This window comes from Bubalus bubalis, chromosome 9 (genome assembly GCF_019923935.1).
Source record: "Bubalus bubalis isolate 160015118507 breed Murrah chromosome 9, NDDB_SH_1, whole genome shotgun sequence".
NCBI lineage: Eukaryota > Metazoa > Chordata > Mammalia > Artiodactyla > Bovidae > Bubalus > Bubalus bubalis.
The window spans coordinates 70,744,055-70,761,456 of record NC_059165.1 but is presented as its reverse complement, the minus strand read 5'-3'; the positions used below and the strand labels follow the sequence as shown (position 1 = coordinate 70,761,456).

Below are 17,402 nucleotides of genomic sequence, written 5' to 3'. Positions count from 1 at the left end.
GAGGAATCAGAGATGAAATTGCTAACATCTGTTGGATTATAGAAAAAGCAAGAATATTCCAGAAAAACATCGACTTCTGCTTCATTGACTAAGCTAAAGCCTTTGACTGTGTGGATCACAACAAATTGTGGAAAATTCTTAAAGAAATGGAAATACCAGACCACCTCACCTGCCTCCTGAGAAACTGGTATGCATGTCAAGATACAACAGTTAGAATCAGACATGAAACAATGGACTGGTTCCAAATTGGGAAAGGAGTACATCAGGGCTGTGTATTGTCACCCTGCTTATTTAACTTCTGTGCAGAGTACATCAAGCGAAACGCCAGGCTGGATGAATCCCAAGCTGGAATCAAGATTGCTGGGAGAAATATCGATAACCTCAGATATGCAGATGACACAACCCTAATGGCAGAAAGTGAAGAGGAACTAAAAAGCCTCTTGATGGAGGTGAAAGAGCAGAGTGGAAAAACTGGCTTAAAACAACATTCAAAAAACGAAGATTATGGCATCCAGTCCCATCACTTCATGGCAAATAGCTGGGGAAACAATGAAAGCAGTGAGAGACTTATTTTCTTGGGCTCCAAAAGCACTGCAGATGGTGACTGCAGCCATGAAATTAAAAAAACGCTTACTCCATGGAAGAAAAGCTATGACAAACCTAGACAGCTCATTAAAAAGCAGACGTCACTTTGCGGACAAAGGTCTGCAGAGTCAAGCTATGGTTTTTCCAGTAGTCATGCATGGATGTGAGAGCTGCACAGTTGAGAGGCTGAACGCCAAAGAATTGATGCTTTCCAACTGTGGTGCTGGAGAAGACTTCTTGAGAGTCCCTTGAACAGCAAGGAGATCAAATCAGTAATCCTAAAGGAAATCAACTCTAAATATTCATTGGAAGGGCTGATACTGAAGCTCCAATACTTTGACCACCCAATGCGAAGAACTGACTCATTGGAAAACACCCTGATGCTGGGAAAGATTGAAGGCAGGAGGAGAAGGGAACAACAGAGGAGGAGATGGTTGGATGGCATTACCGACTCAATGGACGTGATTTTGAGCAAGCTCTGGGAGACAGTGGACAGGGAAGCCCGGCATGCTACAGTCCATGCGGTGGCAGAGTCGGACACAACTGAGCGACTGAACAACTCTTCTCTTTGTTTAACAAACGTAGCATCCTGCACCTAATCTTACTTTGCTTCTTTCGGCTCACAATTCATTTTTGAGCCTCGTGCCGGATGACTTTCCCTTCTTTTTTCACCGCTGCCTCCAAGTGTTTATCCTGGTCCTGTGCTCCCCTTGGTCGTCATCTCGGTCGAAGTCCAGTCGCTTAGAGTCAGTAGAGGACCCTGGAATAGCTCCCAGCGCTGGCCGCTGGCCTTTGCAGCCTTTCGATTGTCAAAACCAGCAGATGCCTTTCGTTCGACCGTGCTTTTTGCCCATAACCACCTAACAGAAATTAGAGGAAGGCTTGCGGCGGCCTGGGGATGTAGCTCAGTGGTAGAGCGCATGCTTTGCATGTATGAGGCCCCGGGTTCGATCCCCGGCATCTCCAGAACAAGCAGCAGTTTCTGTTTTGCTTTCTCTCGACCCCAGAGTTTAGAAATGCAGAACCCAAGGAAACACCCTAAATCGTGGAGTTTGGCAGGTTGTGGGCACGGCGGCGGCCTTCACCCACTCTAGGCTCAACCCCGCGACGGTGCATTTAAACTTCGGACTGAAAATTCACGGATTAAGCTCTGCTATTGCATCAGGATGCAAACATCCCTCCTCAGAGCCTGTGTTTCTCAGGGATGGAAAAGGGCTAGGGTGATGGCAGAAAAGGGACGGAAGTGGGAAGGACGGTAAGTCAAGCATGATTGGTAGAGTTTGAATTTCTCAGGTTGCCAATAATCTTGTCTTTAGTGGCCCAATTTTGTCCCAATTAAATTCAACTTTAAACCTCAAGCTAGATACAACCGGAACCCTTCCTTCAAGTAAAAGTTACTGAGACGAAAGTTTACATGCCCGGCTAGCTCAGTCGGTAGAGCATGAGACTCTTAATCTCAGGGTCGTGGGTTCGAGCCCCACGTTGGGCGACAGGTGTATTTTGCTCTTAACTACCGGAAGGTTGATAATGAAAAATACTTCTGTTCTTGATCCATGTGTATAAGTTGATGTGGGCTTCTTGCTGTTATGCTCTTGTTCGTTGATTGCTGTATCCTTTACCTACTAGCAAAGCAACATTTTAGAAATTACTGATCCCTGGCCTGGGAGGAACCCGCATTGCCTTGGGCAACTAAGCCCATGGGTCACAACTGTTCAGCCTGGGCTCTGGAGGCGTAGCCGCGACTTCTGAAGCCTAGGTACTCTACAGCCTGAGCTCCACAAGAGATACCACTGCAATGAGAAGCTTGTGCGCCGCAATTAGAGAAAGCATCCGTCCAGCAAAGAAGACCCAATGCAGCCAAAAATAAATATTTTTTAAAAATTGTTCAAAACGTATGTAATAAAATTTACTATTTTCACTATTAAAAAATAATTATAGCTGATACACAATGTGTTAGTTTCTGCTATACAGCAGATATATATATCAGTTCAGTCGCTCAGTCGTGTCCAACTCTTTGCCTGTATGTATATGTATATATGTCTATATACATATAGACATATGTATGTATGTATATGTATATACTTTGTCATATTCTTTTCCACTATGGTTTATTAGAAGATAGTGAATATAGTTTCCTGTGCTATACAGTAGGATCTTGTTCGTTTTCACTATTTTAAAGTGCACAATTCTGTGCCTCTAAACACACTTACATCGCTAGGCAACCCTCATCACCATCCATCCTCAGAACTTTTCCATATTGCCCAACTGCAATTCTACCCAATGAACATTAGCTCCCTATCTATCTTTCTCCCAGTCCCTGGCAACCACCGTTCTACTCTCTGTCTCTATGCATTTGGCTATTCTTTGTTGTTGTTGTCTAGTCACTAAATCGTGTCCGACTCTTTGAGATCCCATGGGCTGTAGCCCACCAGGGATCCTCCGTCCTTGGGATTTCCCAGGCAAGAATACTGGAGTGGGTTACCATTTCCTTCTCTGGGATCTTCCAGACCCGGGGATCCAACCCACTTCTCCTGCATTGCCTGATGAATTCTTTACTGCCTGCCACTCTAGGAACTTCATATAAGATGAATCAAAATTATTTTTCCTTTGTGATTGGGTTATTTCACTTAGTGTGATATCTTCAAGATTCTTCCATATTGTAGCATGCTCCAAATTTCTTCCTTTCAAGGCTAAACAACAGGGGGTTCCCTTGTGGCTCAGACGATAAAGAATCTGCCCACTTTGTGGGAGACCTGGGTTTGATCGCTGGGGTCCCAAAGAGTCAGACACGACTGAGCGACTAACACTTTCACTTTTCAATATTCCATTGTATGTATATACCATATTTTGTTTATCCATTTATCTCTTAGTAGACACTTCAGCTCAGTTCAGTTGCTCAGTCCTGTCTGACTCTTTGTGACCCCATGGACTGCAGCATGCCAGGCTTTCCTGTCCATCACCAACTCTCCAGGCTTGCTCAAACTCATTTCCATCAAGTCGGTGATGCCATTCAACCATTTCATTCTCTGTTGTCCCCGTCTCCTCCTGCCTTCAACCTTTCCCAGCATCAGGGTCTCTTCAAATGAGTTAGTTCTTTGAATCAGGTGGCCAAAGTACTGCAGTTTCAGCTTCAGCATCAGTCCACTTAGATTCCTTTCATCTTTCAGCAACTGTGAATAATGCTGCTGTGAATATGGGTTTACTTATATCTGTTCTGTTCAAGTTCCTGCTTTCACTTCTGCACATATATCTAGAAGTGGATTTGCTGATCATAAGGTATTTCTATGTTTATTTTTTTTAAATCGTCATACCATTTTCCACAGAGGCTGCACCATGAAATGAATTTTTAAAACATCTTTTGAGTAGGTAATATACTGTACTGTTCAAAAAGTGAAACATCTATAAAAATATTCAGTGAAAAGTATCCAACTTCTATTCTCCTTTCTTAGGTAACAAGTTTGCATCCATGTGCATATTCTCCCAGAATTTTTTTAATGCAGAGATATTTTTATTTTCCTCTATCTTACATAAAGATATAATTACAGCTCTGTTATATTTTTATTTTCTTTCTATCTCAAGACATAGAAATTTTACTCAGTCTTTTTTGCAGCTGTCTAATATCCCACTGTAGATGAATCCTAGTTCATTCAGCAGATCACCTACTGATGGATATTTATAGTTTCCAATCTCATGCTATTTCAAGTGATGCTGCATTAATAAGCATGTAGTGTAGTCATTTTGCACTTTTGAACTTACATCTGCAAGGAAAATTACCAGAAGTAAGATTCCTGGGTCAAGTAAGATTCATTATATATGAAGCTGTAATTTTACAGAAATAGACAAATTACCAGGCTATGGCTCCTACAGGGTATTATTACTTCCCACCAGTCATGAATAACTGTTTCTCCTCTGCCTTGGTGGCATCAAGCTGCTTGAAAAACAAACCTAACATGTGGCTGTCCCTATCCCCTTAATATTGCCAGGGTCCCTCATTGTCTGTCTTATAAAATAATAACCATTGCAGGGCCTACAGGATACTACCTACAGAGAAAGGGACCTTCCTTTTGCCTCTCATAGGAGCATACTTGGACAAAAGATTTTGAAGATCACATTGTCACTCTAACTTATGATTTCTAATCCAACTGTATAGGATAACACTGTTTTCTCTTTTCAGACATGTTTTTGTGGGAGCCATCGTGTTTTCTTCACTTGCAAAGCCATGACATCGTTGGAAGACCTGTTTAGTTATTTTTTACTTGGCAAATTTTCTCCCTTGGGCAGGAAGACTCTAGTCAGATATAGGAAATTAAATTTGTATGTGATTTTCTATAACATCTTGATGTCATGTAGGGCATATATAAATTATTTGATCATGCATGTAGATTGTGAAGTGATCTCGAATAACGATTATATATAATTTATATGTAAAGGGGCTTCCCTGGTGGCTGAGAGGTTAAAGCGTCTGCTTGGAATGCGGGAGATGAGGGTTCGATCCCTGGGTCGGGAAGATCCCCTGGCGAAGGAAATGGCAACCCACTCCAGCACTCTTACCTGGAGAATCCCATGGAGGGAGGAGCCTGGTAGGCTACAGTCCATGGGCTCTCAAAGAGTCGGACACGATTGAGCGACTTCACTTTCACTGATCAACCATCTACTTGAATATTTTTATTTAAAAATCTCATTTGAAACAAAATTATCTTCAGGTTTACTATATTCATGGCTAGTGGGTAAAGAACCTGCCTGCAATGCAGTAGACACAGGAGATGCAGTTTTGATCCCTGGGTCAGGAAAATCCCCTAGAGGAGGAAAGGGCAACTCACTCCAGTATTCTTGCCTGGGAAATACCATAAACAGAGGAGCCTGGCGGGCTACAGTCCATGGGATTGCAAAGAGTCGGACACAACTGAGCATGAACAAGTAGACGGATATTCTGACCAGTCTAAAAATATTCTAGTATCAAAAATAAAAATACTCCTGTATCTTTAACAGTTACTGGTTTCCCTTTCCTAAACTTGAGAAAATCATTCTTCTATGGTCTCTGTAGCATCAGCAGAGATGGTTCAAACGTCATCAAAGGCTCACCCCATTATTTCAATGCTATTTATATCACATTGGTTTAAGGGTGCAAGTCCCCCTAGAAAAAGGCATATCTCAGTCACATCATGGGGAATGTGAATTTGGGGTAAGGAAGAAGACAAAAGGTCAACTAGAGCAAGCTAACTCTGGAGGACTCCCTGCAAAAGGAATAATGGCCAAAAAAGATGACCCAGAATGACCTGCTCCTCTAGTCTGTGTCAGGACCAATTGAATTAAAATCACTGCCTATTTTGGGAAACCCTTTCTGCTGTCATTTGAGATGTTCAGTGTCTAAGGGCAGTGGAAGGCTTTTGAAAAGGGAAAGGAATATATACTTCTTTTGTGATTAATATTCATTGTATTATAGTTACAAATGTTAAAGTCTAGTTTTTCTCAAGGTTTTAAATTCAATTAAAAAATTTTGTTGTTTTTCTTATAAAGCTAGAAAATGTTGAAACAACCAGAACAATCCCTTTCATTGGTTCTTATGTGAATTAAAGCCACCGAAAGGCATCATTCTGAACATCTAAGCCACTGATGATATTCTCTAAAACATTTTAAATGATAATTACAGACTTTATCTGAACCCTCAATTCACGACGAGGTGAGGGAGGCGCTGGTGAGGTCACACAGCTAGGACCTAGAGCTGATGTTTATTGTTTATTTGAAAATTTCTGAATGAACCTGTGTGTTCATCTTAAAAACTCCACACTGTGTTAAAATTCCTACTGTGTTCTTCATTTGCCTGGGAGTCCTCAAACACATAAAATCCTGTGTCCTCCACTCATTTTTCTACCCATCTGCAAACAAAACCAGCAAATGGTGTGGATGCAGTCATCAGAATGCAGAGCCTTGGGGGTATAGCTGTGGCTCCTTAACCTCCAAGGTTGGTTAAGGAGGTCTTGGTTTTTTCCCCCATCCTTAAATCCACCAAGTTTACACCTACTTCAGGGCCTTTGAACCTTCTGCCCCTTCTCCCAAAGTCCATTTCTCCAAGATATTTCTAAGGTGGCTCTTTCTTATCTTTCTCAGCTCATTGTCACCTCTTGTGATGTATCTTTCCTGGACTATCTCTCTAATACTGTCCTCTGCCTACCACTCTGTCAGATAACCCTCACTAATTTTCTCACAGTCTGTATCACTCTCTAAGATTACTTTTCTATCTGCTTATTTGTTTGTTGTTTTAATTGCCTGTTAGAAGGTAAACATCAGGAGGTCAAGTCTTTTTCACTGGCCTGTCTTTTTCACTGCAGTGTAAATGAATGAATGAATGAAGTTTCCCTTTAACAGTGGCACACCATAGGTTTGTTGCAAGAGTGCAAAGAATCAATGTGTGCCCAGCATCTAGAACAGTTTTTAGTCCATGGTAAGGATTCAATTCACAAGGTTTGTAGCTATTAATATTATTTCCTAACGCTGAAGTTTTATACAGTAACAGAATAACCAGAGGGAAAGGGAGATGATCAATAGAGTGACTATAGAAGGATATATCACGAGATCTATGAGGAATATAAAGAAATGAGGCCATGGGGTGGGAACTGGGGAATGTAGAGATAAAACAGAAATGGTGGAAGAGAGAGAAGTGTTGAAGCTGAGTGATGAGTGCTTGGGACTTCTTAATACCATTCTGTCTACTTTATATTTCTTAATAAAAGTTTAAAAAATAAAAGCAAAAAGTAACACAATTACTTTTGAGTGAGAGATTTAGGTAAATAATTTTGTAGAGTATTGATGTTGAGTATATTTGATTGAGGTTTATTTGGGGGAAAAAAAAAAGGTAAAGATCCAGCAAAGCTACAATTAAATAGAGCTCTCAGTGTACGTTTACATCCTTTAAAGGATTTCCCTAGGGAACCTCAGAAGTGGGGGAGCCAACCTTTGGTCCCATGCATTGTGTCCTGGTACCCATATTTGACTCTTTTATTTTTTACTAAAAAAAAAAAAAAAGAAAACAAAACACCTTTCTGAACTTGATTCTTTCAAGAATTCTTCCAAGTGAGGTCCAAAATTATTCTTTATCTAGGAAAAATTAAAGATAGGCCTGAAGTGTGAGTTTCTACCAGAAAATAAGTGTGCTTTCAAATTGTCAGGGCAGTGCTGAAAGGATAAAGGGGCCAATTTTAAAGGGGCTTCCACTGACAAGCAGCAACAATTTAAGCATCAAAAAGAGGATAACTTTAGCATTAATTGAAACAAGATGAAACTAATAAAGCTCTCAAGCCCTATTGACAAGTTAGCATTAAATGTAACCCAAAAGAAATATGACCCTCATGAGACAACTTCCTGTGGAGCTTATTGCCTAGCCCAGCTGCCTCTTTGGTGTTAACTGTGTTGCAGTGGATTTGTTTACTGCCTCCCCAAGGAAGTCAGAGGAGACTCGAAGGTTAGCTGAGGCAGGGACCAAAATCCACCTGGTGAAGAGTGACAGGACTGAGTGATGATCCTGGCCTCCCGGAGTCTTGGGTGGGCTTGGAGGGGGTACAGCAAGAGACACTCTGACAGTCCAGAGCCTGGGATGCAGGGACTGTTCTGATCTATCTCAAATCAGTCAGTAAAAACTGAGGGAAAAAAAAAAAAGAAAAGAAAAAAGAAATTGAGGGAGCAGGGGAAACTCTGGGAAAATTCTTCCAAGTGGGGTCCAAAATTCTTCACTCTTCTAGGGCTCTACGTTGTACAGCTGGGCCCTAGCCGTTTTGGTCGGGTTTACATCTGTAAACCAAGCTAAGGCATATGAGTGAGTATTTTTAAAAAAGCACTGATAAAGATACGGGCATGATATTGATTTTGTGTCTGTGAAAGTTATGTGAATGCAGGTAACCTAACAAGCTTTGCCATCACGTAGCTAGTTTTGATTATGCTTTGTCTGCATTTAAGATGCGAAAGTGCTTTCACTGCCAGGGCCTGGGGTTTGATTCCTGGCCTGGCAACTAAAATCTCTCAAGCTGCGCAGCACAGCCTCCCAACCTTCCACCCCGCCCCCACCTCCGCACAACCAACACCCCCGGCCCCAGCCCCGCCCCAATGCAAAAAGAAAAAAAACAAAAACAAAAAAACCCTGTGAAACTTTATTTAAAAAGAATTTGATTTACCACTTAGATATTTTATCTATTTGACTTTCAAGCTTGACAGAAGTCCTAGGGAAAGAAGTAGTTGCTTCTCGCTCGTGTAAATTGTTGTACCGTCAGGTGTATGAAAGTGTAAACCCCATTTTCCATGCATAGAAGCAGGCTACACTTCTTCACAAGTCCACACCGTGTGCCTGTCTGCAGACATCTTTCAGGCCGGGAACTCTGGCCTGGGGACTCCAAGTACCGCTGGTCTGCTTCTCTGAAGCCTTTGCGGACGTTTTGCCCTTGACCTCTGGAGCCCGTTTCCTAACACACCCTTCGAGTCGCATAGGCACGCAGCAGATGCGCAGCAAGTGAGGACGGATGAAGAAGGCGGCTGACCGAGACACCTGTGGAGAGGCTGATGTTCTTTTTACTGTTCTATTCTGCCGCTGAAGACGGATGCCGTAGGTGCAGGCCTGGAGTGAAACTAGTCAGGATAGAAGAACTTAGACTCGCTCACGGTGGTGTCCCGTAAGGTGAAGGTTGTCGCGCTAATATTCGTCAGCGCTGAGCGGGAACCAGTCACCAGCAGATCTCTGGCAGAACCAGGTACTTTCCCGGCTATGCTAACTTGAATTTCTCTAGGAGCCGTTTCATTCCGCATTCTCCGTCCTTTAGCTCCGTCTGCTACTTCCTCTACCCCACATTTAGTCATCTCGTGTGACGTGTCTGTGGCTCAGTGGCCTCACCTGCAGGAGAGGGAGACACCGACAACAGGACCAGTCAACGTGATTGTGATACATGGTGAGGTTATTACTGCTGTTTCCTGTGAACTCTCTTTCCCAGCCTGACTTCCACTATATGATTCCAACGCACTTCTTGTACTTTCTACTATTTCATTTGTCTTTGAGTGGCATTCCTGCCTTCTGATATTCTAGGATTTTAAGTTCTGTGAAGGATGGCTCTAATGACAGACCACCTTCTCTTGCGCTACAGACCTAGACATCCGTAATATACTCGCTTGAAGTGAACTGGTAATAGATTGGAAAAGAGAGCGATAGTATAAAACTGTAAAAGCTAAGCATACTTTTACACACATACATTCCAGGGACAGATGACAAAACTTGACAAATCAACCAGAAGAAAGTGGTTGTAGCTGGGGAAAATAGAAAGCATCCTTACTGTTTCCGCCCGGTTTCGAACCGGGGACCTTTCGCGTGTTAGGCGAACGTGATAACCACTACACTACGGAAACACCTGACATTTACTCCTTTCAAATCCCTTATAGACTATAGTCATTGTCATTGCCCAGGCCCTCCTACCTCACCTTCTGGGTCAGGAGCCCTTGGAACAATTCTACTCTAGGACATCGGTCCCCTGGTGGCCCCAGGTAGCAGTGTTTGTCAAACTTGTGGAGCACGACCGGTTGGTAGGTTATGAAATCAGTCAAGTTCAGCAATTTTTTAAAAAAAGGCGTGAATGAAAGCAGCAAGCCTCGCCGAAGGGAAGGTAAAACTTGGATAACCCTTTTCATTATCTGTCTTCTAGGGAGACTGCTGATGCTGGGTAAGATTGCGGGCAGGAGGAGAAGGGGACGACGGAGGATGAGATGGTTGGATGGCATCACCGACTCAATGGACATGAGTTTGGTTACACTCCGGGAGTTGGTGATGGACAGGGAGGCCTGGCATGCTGCGGTTCCTGGGGTCGCGAAGAGTCGGACACGACTGAGCAACTGAACTGAACTGAGGGGGACTGCCGCCGGGTTTAAATTTTCACATAATTTGTGCTCTATTGATAGTTACACTCTAAAGTATTCAAATAAAAATACATGAGATTTGAATATATTTTCATAAAAATATATGTTAAATACGAACAAGCAACAATGAAATTAATTTTACATATGCTTTCAGAATAACTATTTCTTAGAAATAATATAAAATTATTAAGAATAAAGGGGAGATTAAAACATATCGTTTTAAGTCGATGTTACTTAAATAAAGCTGAAATTTTTATTAAATTTTGAAAATGTAGTGAAATCTCTTAAGTACCTTATAAAAATAAAATTCATCAATCCTAGCATTCGATGCCCAGAATTGGGATGAAATTTAACGTATATTATATGTCGTTTACACGTATGCAAATTTAAGAGCAGTATGGATGGTTTAAAATACTGCAAAGTGTTTTTCTGCCACCAGCGCTGGTTGCCAAAGACCAAGGTAACCAGGAATTGGAAAAGAGGCTGGGTCGTACTGAGTGGGGATTCTTAATGTGTGAGTACGGATTCTGTGACAGGGAAGCCCCTCTCCCCCAGAGCACAGGGCAGGAGACTCTTGTCAGAGTCTAGTTCAAGGTTAGCAAGGAGACTGCAAGTGGCTGAATTCATGCATGCGTTACAATTTTCCCTTCCTAAACCATAATTTGACTCTACCCATTTGTCCTTCCTTTTTTTGCACATCTCCACTCCCTTGGCTTCAGTGGAAGTTTTGCTGCTGGGTTTCCATCTAATCGGACTCCTCTATGTACTTGAGGCCAACTCCCTGAGGGTCAGATCTCAGCTCACACTTGACCCACTCTCCTTCCCTCCATCTGTCACTCCAGCTGTGACCGCTCTCCCCAAGCTTCAGATCTTCCTGCCTTGGACATGCCCTTTTAGATATCTCCCAACCTGTCCAAGACTGAACTGACTAAACCTCTCTCCTCCCTCCCCTAACAGCCCCAATCTTCAGCATCTGATCTTGATTATTAACCCATATAAAACAGAAATCCAGAAGACCCCTTTCCTACCCTGAGTACAAACCATACATCCAGCTCCTTTGCCGCTTCTCCGTCTGGCTGCTGCCTTGACCCTGGCACAAGCCCCTTCCTGTCTGGACTGTGGTTGTGTCCTTCCAGCCCCTCTCCCTGAGGAAGTCTCACTTGGCTCACACCTTCAGCTCTTCATTCCTGAAAGGCTCCAAAACGTACATCAGAGTCTTTCTGCCTCTTCGGCCTTTAAAGAGCAAAGATCCTACCATGCATTAGCCTGATTCTGAACTGCTGAACGCCAAGAGCTACATAGGTCACTTACTAGCAGAGGGATCGGAGAAGGCAATGGCACCCCACTCCAGTACTCTTGCATGGAAAATCCCATGGATGGAGGAGCCTGGTGGGCTATAGCCCGTGGAGTCGCTAAGAGTCGGACACAACTAAGCGCTTCACTTTCACTTTTCACTTTCATGCATTGGAGAAGGAAATGGCAACCCACTCCAGTGTTCTTGCCTTGAGAATCCCAGCGACGGGAGCCTGGTGGGCTGCCGTCTATGGGGTCGCACAGAGTCCGACACAACTGAAGAGACTTAGCAGCAGCAGCAGCAGCAGCAGAGGGATTCCAAACAAGACCTGGCCTGAGGGGCTTCTGTGGAATGGGTGGAGAGGAGAGAAAAGCAGAAATTGTAGCAAAAAGCTGGGGAGGGTGTGCCCTTGGCTTGTTGGGAGACAGGGAAGAGAAACGTGTACATTTGGACTTTCTCTTAATGAAAAAGTCAGAATCTTTTAAGAATGTTTTCCAGTCCCAGTAAAGGTGGTAAAAAAAAAAAAATATCCCTGAAGCAACTTTGCAGATGAATTTGCAAGCCTTTTGCAACACGAAATGCCAAAGTCCAAACTATTTCAACACTGGCTTGTTTAGACCCGTCTATTCCAAGAAAAGATGGTAATAACAGTAACTCCCCAGGGATCTGTGAGTTATGACTGTACTAGGAACTCTACCTGTTTTACCAGCTCTGCCCAATTCCTGTCTTGCACTGTGCTGGGAGCCGGCATATTGCATATTGAGTGAGGATCTGTAATAGCTCAACTGGAATTCTGTCACTGCCGGGAGCCAGCGTGAGGCACTCCGCCCATGGCAAAGGTCATGAGGAAGGAGGCTCGGCATACGCAAAGGCGGGATCGAGCCTCAGGATTCCCCCTGGAAATTCTCGAGCATCTACCCCCAAAACCAGAGTCTGCCTACTTTCTGCTTTGTGCTTTCACCTACACCTCTGACTTTACGGGGGGCTGTCCCCCACTACCTCTCTCTGAAAAAAGAATTAGCTTACAGCTCCAGTTAATTCCTGGGTGTGACTGTGTTTAACCTACAAACTCCTTTGGAAATCCTCTAGCCTGCCTGAATAGGTTTTTCCGGCCACATGTGATTGTCCAGAGCCTCCCAACTGTGAGAGGCAGGAGATGTTCTAAACTGTCTAAACACAGATTCCTTTGAGTAGTTAAAAGATTGATTAGAAATTGTATTGGTGAAGGGTTTTTCACTTGTTGGGCCAATGTTTGCTGCTAAGTCTGCATACTCCTTACCTACTGTGTCCTTGGTAGTGTATTGATTGATATAATGGGTGTATAGAAATGTAAAATGCAGCTTTGTCCAATGCTTTTTGGGAGGCTGGTGCCTGACTTTGGAATAATCACCTTTAGAGAAAAATAAGTTTCTTAAAATGTTAACAGGCCTCCAAGCCAGAAGATGATGTAATTCACCTGAACTTTTGCATATGATAAGTTTGAAAGCCTGGCTTCGATTAGGACCAGGAACTGCTGTCCTTGCATGACTCCACCCCTTCCCCCATTATCCTCTATGCACAACTTAAGGTATAAAAACTACTTTGGAAAATAAAGTGCGGGCCTTGTTCACCAAAACTTGGTCTCCCCATGTCGCTCTCTCTTTCAAATTCTGGCTGAGTCTCCATCTGGAGCGCGGAACCCACCATGCTTGCTAATTATGCCTGGGCTTCTAAGATCCGACTGGGGAGGCCTCAGTGTCTCCTCTCCTTTGGGAGAACGGAAGGACGCCTGCAGCCTACGTAAGTGGTGCAAACTTCTTGTCTTGAAGTTTTATTGGTCTCCCGCGTAAACCAAGCTACTCAGCCTCTTTTCTCCACTGAATTTTCCTACTGAGCTATCCTCATTCTATTACTCTTTGTATCCTTAATTAAAGTGTAATTAAGCAGTTGTTTCCTGACCCTCGCCTACGCCGTCTCTCCTTCAAATACCCTGGATCAGCTGGGGCTGGACCCCGGCAACTGTCTTCAGAGGGTGTCATGCTAAACTCTCCCTAACTCTTCCTTTCCATACACTTCTGAGACTGAAGGTGATAACTATCCTTCACTTAGCAAGTTTAATAAACCAGCTTTATATAATCAGCCAACTTCTGTTGTGGTCTGGTATGTATGTGGGGAGACTTCTACAGATGGAAAATAGAAAATGAGATGAATTTATAGGACCGACCGAGGAACAATAAATGGAAAAGAATGAATTCATGTGAAGTTAAGGAAGAAGCTGGTGACAAGACCTGCTGAAGATGTTGATGTTAGGGTCTTTTTAAAAAAGGGCATTTTAGCTGGAGAGGATGTGAAGAAAAGGGAACACTCTTACATTGTTGGTAGGAATATAAACTAGTACAGCCACTATGGAGAACAGTGTGGAGATGCCTTAAAAAACAGGAAACAGAACTGCCATATGACCCAGCAATCCCACTGCTGGGCATACACAATGAGGAAACCAGGATTGAAAGAGACATGTGTACCCCAATGTTCATCAAAGCACTGTTTACAACAGCTAGGACATGGACACAACCTAGATGTCCGTTGGCAGACAAACAAGGAAGTTGTGGTACATATACACAATGGAATATTACTCAACTATTAAAAAGAATGGATTTGAGTCAGTTCTAATGAGGTGGATGAAACTGGAGCTTATTATACAGATTGAGATAAGTCAGAAAGAAAAGCACCAATACAGTATATTAATGCATATATATGGAATTTAGAAAGATGGTAACAACGACCTTATGTGCAAGACAGCAAAAGAGACACAGATATAAAGAACAGACTTTTGGACTCCCTCGGAGAAGACAAGGGTGGGATGATTTGAGAGACTACCATTGAAACATGTATATTACCATATGTGAAATAGATGACCAGTCCAAGTTTGATGCATGAAACAGGGCACTAAAAGACATTGCACTGGGACCACCCAGACAGACGGGATGGGGAAGGATGTGGGAGGGGGGATCCGGTGACTGATTCATGTCAATGTATGGCAAAAACTACAATATTGTAAAGTAATTAGCCTCTAATTAAAATAAATTAATAAAGAAAACAAAAAAATAATTTTTTAAATAACTGTAAAGACCTGTCATAAGCATATCCTCCAACACTCACCAAATGCCTTTTCCCAGAATAATGTGTTTGATAGGTCATCAGTCTTAGAACTCTATAAATAAAATGTATCATGATTTTAAGATTTAAAAAGGGGGGGGGGTTATTTTAACATTCCTTTATGTGTGTGGGGGGAATGTGGAGACTAGGATGTGTAGGGCAACATTTCACAAAAGATCGACTCAGTATGGAGCTTAAGGAGAATATATTGAACGTGAGGTCTTCAGACTTCGAAATAGGGCCGTGGCTTTAAGAGCGCGGAATACTAACCTCAAAATCACCTCGTAAAGTGGTCGCTAATCAGGGTGCCCTGGGGTCATACCTCAGTTTCTGGAGGAGTATTGTCTCGTAAACAAGGAATCTGTCGCCCGGTATTCAACCTTCACTGTCCCCTTAGAGCTTGGTGCGTAAACAAGGAATCTGTCGCCCGGTGTTCAACCTTCACTGTCCCCTTAGAGCTTGGTGCACTCCATCTGTTCTGTAGCCCAGCTACTGGGCATCATCAGCGGGAAGATGGATCCTAGAAGGGTCTCGGACTGCTGCCCTTACACGGAGATCTCTTTTACTGTCTCATTTTCCAAAATCGATTACCGCCCAACGTGGGGCTCGAACCCACGACCCTGAGATTAAGAGTCTCATGCTCTACCGACTGAGCTAGCCGGGCTACTGGTAGACGCATGTCTTCTGTCCCAGGAGACCAAAATCCACAAGCAAGAATGCAGCTCACTGCTGCTGCTGCTAAGTCGCTTCAGTCGTGTCCGACTCTGTGCGACCCTATAGACGGCAGTCCACCAGGCTCCCCCGTCCCTGGGATTCTCCAGGCAAGAACACTGGAGTGGGTTGCCATTTCCTTCTCCAATGCATGAAAGTGAAAAGTGAAAGTGAAGTCGCTCAGTCGTGTCTGACTCTTAGCGACCCCATGGACTGCAGCCTACCAGGCTCCTCTGTCCATGGGATTTTCCAGGCAAGAGTACTGGAGTGGGGTGCCATTGCCTTCTCCGGCAGCTCACTACTAAACAACTACAAAAGTACTATGGAGCTCCTACTGTGCGCCTGGCGAAAGCATCTGAAATCTACACCCTCTCGACGTGGGACAGCTGGCCATGCAGGCTTCCGTGGGGAAGAGCAAGAAGATTAGCTAAGGTGCCAGAACCGAATTTCCACTGGAGCTCTTAGGTAGAATATTGCCTGCTACAGTGCCGCTTCACTGCCTGTCTCCGAGAAACAGAAATACAGGTAAACATAGATACACACACACGTTTTTGATGTGACGGTCTTCAATCCAGGACGCGAGAGAGGTAGTGACTAGAATTGAAAAGTAAAACATGTTTCCGCCCGGTTTCGAACCGGGGACCTTTCGCGTGTGAGGCGAACGTGATAACCACTACACTACGGAAACGCCCACAAGGGCTTTCTCGCTGATTACTTCCCTGAATCTACACATGGCCCCTACTGGTCAGGATGATACAACACAGGATTCCAAAGGGACATGGGGCTTTAGGGGCCGTCTGAACCACATTCAGGTCTGGTGGTCCCATTTATCTGCCACAGTAGCGCTTGCAGCTCCTGGCACGGCCTAGTACATAGTTTATGCACGAAGATTCGTAGTTTTGGCGCGTTCCCACCACCATTTTATAAAGCACATGTCCTTTTGTGGCGTTTCCACAAGAGGCGTGAAGCGCCTCGCGATTAGGGTCAATTCTGCGTGCCCAGTTCTGGCATCGCGCAGCGCCCGACACTCACTAGGGAGTCCCGTAACTTTCCCTGCTGTTTTTAAAATTTTTTTTTAATTAAGCAAGATCATGTTTTTTAAAAACATCAAGAATTATTTCTATCGCACAAATAATCCATTTGGCTGAGATGCTCCAGGTACCACAGCAGCATCTTGACTGATACCGTTCTACATCCTAGCTAGGATTCTCTCAAGTAAAACCCAATGCCGCAAACCCAGTTTGAGCCCCTGCTCTTACACTGCGACTCCACGCAGACAGACCTCGAAGTATTCTGGGCGTGGAGCACGCGTGGTGCACAGCTCAGAAAGAGTTGAAAGACTCAATAGCAATTGGGTGGTGGGAAACAAAATTATTATTTTTTTCTTTAAGGCAATAAATTGACTTGGTTCAAGTTCAAAAGATACAGAACGACATTTACAGAAAAGTGTCCTAGATAAACTAGTATTCATCCAGAGATAGACAACAACGATGATAATGATGGATAGCTAAACCTTGTATCTCACTTACAATGTGCTAGGCAATAATAGTTTTGCACGACAGTAATTTCACTAAACCCTCTGAGAACTACCTTTATGAATTAGTACAGGACTATAAAGCTATTACATACATTTAACATCCTATCCCCCTCCCTTCTTTACAATTATACTCTACACATTGTTTAGCACCTTGTTTTTTTCATTTCATTTGTACATTTTGGGGAGGATTCCCTTTTTTACATCTGAAGTGTTCCACTGTGTGAATGTGCATGTCATGATTTGCTACGGTTCCTT

The 17,402-nt window shown here is 43.4% G+C and overlaps 5 non-coding genes across 5 annotated transcripts; 2 read left to right on the top strand and 3 right to left on the bottom strand.

Annotated features, from left to right (window-relative positions):
* The first annotated feature begins 1,479 nt into the window (after positions 1-1,479).
* Positions 1,480-1,551, top strand: TRNAA-UGC. Its single transcript has one exon. It is a non-coding gene; the product is annotated as a tRNA-Ala (tRNA).
* A 450-nt stretch (positions 1,552-2,001) lies between these two features.
* On the top strand, positions 2,002-2,074 carry TRNAK-CUU. The gene has a single exon. It is a non-coding gene; the product is annotated as a tRNA-Lys (tRNA).
* Positions 2,075-9,893: 7,819 nt separating this feature from the next.
* TRNAV-AAC lies at positions 9,894-9,966 on the bottom strand. The gene has a single exon. It is a non-coding gene; the product is annotated as a tRNA-Val (tRNA).
* Positions 9,967-15,490: 5,524 nt separating this feature from the next.
* On the bottom strand, positions 15,491-15,563 carry TRNAK-CUU. Its single transcript has one exon. It is a non-coding gene; the product is annotated as a tRNA-Lys (tRNA).
* A 662-nt stretch (positions 15,564-16,225) lies between these two features.
* On the bottom strand, positions 16,226-16,298 carry TRNAV-CAC. The gene has a single exon. It is a non-coding gene; the product is annotated as a tRNA-Val (tRNA).
* Between the last annotated feature and the right edge of the window lie 1,104 nt (positions 16,299-17,402).